Raw genomic sequence first — 3,780 nt, forward strand, 5'->3', positions numbered from 1 at the left:
TTCGTTTCATGTATAAGAACACTGAGACTCCTCTGCACCGCACTTCTTTTGCATTTCTATTGATTTTAACACTAGTGTATCTTTTGATTCTTCCCAACAAAGTATATGACCTCACATTCCCTACATGATACTGCATCTGCCAAGAATACTCCAATTGTTGGAGGGAATCCTGAGGAACAGAATATACATGTATTTGGAAAGGCAAGGACTGATTCGGGATTGTTAACATGGCTTTGTGCGTGGGAAATAATGTCTCACAAACTTGATTGAGTTTTTTGAAGAAGTAACAAAGAAGCTTGATGAGGGCAGATCAGTAAATGTGATCTATATGGACTTCAGTAAGGCGTTCAATAATATTCCCAATGGGAGACTGATTGGCAAGGATAGATCTCATGTAACAGCAATGGACGTAACACCGAATATTGTGGTATGCCGCCAAGACCTGGACACCAAGAAGAACATGTTCCAACAACTACAACACCGTTTTCTATTGGCAAGCCAACTACTGATCAAAGCTGCAATCTCTCCCACAGTTCCATTCCTCCGCATTTTGTATAATAGCCTATTGTGGGGAAACTTATCGAACAACTTGCTGAAACCCATATACACCACATCAACCGGGTTACTGTCATCTACCTGTTTGGTCACTTTGTGAAAAAAGTCAAAAATATTCGTTAGGCAAGGCCTACCCTTCAAAAAGCCGTGCTGACTGTCCCTGATCAGATTATTCTTTTTGAGATGGTCATAAATCCTATCTATAATAACCTTTTCCAACACGTTACCAACAACTGCATTGAGACTCACTGGTCTGTAATTACCAGGGTTGTCTCTACGAAATCTTTTGAACAAGGGAACAACATATGCTATGCTCCATTCCACAGGCACGATTCCTGTAGACAACGATGATTTGACGATCAATTCCAAAGGCTCATCAATCTCTTCCCTTGCTTCCCAGAGGATCCTAGGACAGATACCAACCGGCCCAAGGGACTTGTCTGTTTTCACACTCTTCAGTATTTCTATCACCTAATCCTTGTGAACCTCAATATCTACTACATTAGACGCAAGTATCTATGTATCTTCGTCGCCAACATTTTCATTTTCAATCGCGAACACTGAAGAAAAATATTTATTTAGTGCTTCCCCTATCTCCTCTGACTCTAGACAAAACTTCCCACTATTATCATTGAATGTCCCAAATTTTACTCTCGTCATTCTTTTATTGCTGACATACCTATGGAAAGCCTTAGGGTTAACCCTGATCCTATCTGCCAACAACTTCTCATGTCTCCTCCTGGCTCTTCTAAGCTCTCTTTTTAGGTCTTTCCTGATATCGGTGGAACCCTCGAGCGCTCTAACTGAGTTTTCATGTTTTGTCCAGACAGAAGACTTTTGTCCTTCTTGACCAGGCATTCCACATCATTAGTAAACCACGGCTCACGCGTTCTATATCTTCCTCCCTGGCTGACAGGTACATACTTATCTAGGACACACAGGAGATTTTCCTTGAATAAGCTCCACATTTTAATGTGCTCACCCCCTGCAGTTTCGTACCCCATTCTACGCTTCCTAAATCTTACGTCATTGCATCGTGATTTCCCTTCCAGCAGCTGAAACTCTTGCTCCGTGGAGTACACCTATCCCTTTCCATCACGAAAGTAAACCTGAGAGAATTGTGATTGCTGTCTCCAAAGTGCTCACCTACTTCCAAATCTAAAACCTGGCCAGGCTCGTTACCCAGTACTAAATCGAAAGTGGATTCTTCCCTTGAAGGCATGCCTAAATAATGTGTCAGGAAGCCCTCCTGCACACACTGGACAATAACTGACCCATCTATAGTACTCGTACTGTAGTGATCCCAGTCAATATTTGGATATTGTCTTGAGTGTTCCAGAGTTTTTCATTGTCCCAGAGTCCACACAAAGTTTCTATTCCTCACAGTACGGGAGCGAGAATTCTTTCAATGTCTCAGATCAGCTCCTGTCCCGAGAACATCAGAGTCACTGTCGCGTCCTCTACTCGGTCCGACAGTTCACACTTCTTCATTCTCCTCTGATTCCATTTCCCAAAGAGTTTCTCAAGATTTCCAAAGCTGGAGTCCAGATTATATGGTTTGCTTCCTAAACATTTTTCCAACTGCCAACTGACAATATTTTCACAGTATCTCTTCACAATCCTCTGGCTTGCACCATTACCAGGGATGAAAAGTCCCGTTTGGTGGAGAGATTTCCTCGGCTGGTGAGTTTCACTTTGGAACAAAGATTGTTAAGTGACAATTTCCTGCGGTTGTTTGTAATGATGGGAGAGGGAGCGGTGGGGAATGAGCACTCTGACGAACAGGAGGAAGTGTTGCCAATGACCAGAGTCAGAGAACAGAGGACAAGGGATTAAGGAAATCTAATGAAAAGCAGCACTTCTGCTCAGGAAGTTCAATAACAACTGCAGAAACCCGATGTGTCGGGCATTGTATCTGGAAAGAGAAACAGAGATAATGTTTTAATTGTGGAACATTTTTGACGAAGAACTCGACTTTCCCAATTCTTATCAAATTCCGGGCCTGGTTTGCAAAACAGCCTTTCTGAACTTTGAGCAGAAATTGTTCCAGCTGGAAAGAATTCATAACATAGTCAGCAAGATTCGAACCTCTGTGGGGAAACCCCAAAGCATTACTAATCCAACGCCTTGACAACTTGGTTATGACTACAGACAGCGCTGCACCCTTCAGCAAAGACCAAATCAGCCGTGATCTCATTGAAAGCTGCCGCTGACCTGAGTTAAATGCTTCCATCTCCTTTCATACCTTGCCAATCACACTTGCCAATTTGCTCAATCTCTTTGCGAACATGACCAGCAAAGATAATCAAGGGAGCTATTGATCTGAGTATTTTTGGACATAAAACAAACAAAGGTTAATGACATATTCATTTCTCATTCTGTCGAAGGAACTGGTCTTTCCAGATGCTCACAATGACAGAGATTTTTCCCAATTAAAGACGGCAAATAAGTCCCATCTCACGCTGACACCATCGTGAGCGCTGCTGTTTCACAATGCCACAGAGTCAGGGTCAATTCCCGCCTCAAGCAACTGAATGTGTGGAGTTTGCACATTCTCCCCGTGGCTGCGTGCGCTTGGTCTGGTTTTCCCCCACAGTCCAAAAATGTGCCGGTTTGTTGAAATGGCCATGCTAAATTCATGTGGTTAAAGGAGGGGAATGCATTTGGGCTCGGGCGGGTCGGTCTGGAGTTGCTGTGCCGAAGGACCTGTTTGCACATTGTAAGTATTCTAATCTACAGTAATCAATGACCAAGGTATGGCGCACGTTGTTCGACGGGGCATATATGACTTTTCGATTGTTTTTCTTCAAAGTTTCTTTACAATTCAAACGGGAGAGGAAGAAGGGAAATGAATGTCTCCCATAATTCTTGCCTTCTTTTATCATTCACAGGCGGTATTTTTTCCTGTACTTTTTTTTTACACTGTGGTTACTGTTAGTGTTCTTGTAAGCCACACCGGCTGGATTCCTCTTTCCTCAATGTTCCTCATCTCTACCCAAACACACTTTCCATCCTTATCTCCTGAATCAAAGTAATCTCTGACCATTGCATAATTGCCATGGAAACTGGGCTTTTCACACGCCTGTGTATGTCATTTCCCAATATTAATTGATCGTTTACTGTGTTGGAGTTGCTCACATGAAGAGGAAAACAAAATAGAGGCCGGTGGTCCTTGGTTTCAAACACACGTAATTGCAGCTAAAACGCAGATTACTGCACACAATG

This window comes from Chiloscyllium punctatum, chromosome 18, assembly GCF_047496795.1.
Source record: "Chiloscyllium punctatum isolate Juve2018m chromosome 18, sChiPun1.3, whole genome shotgun sequence".
Taxonomy (NCBI): Eukaryota; Metazoa; Chordata; class Chondrichthyes; order Orectolobiformes; family Hemiscylliidae; genus Chiloscyllium; species Chiloscyllium punctatum.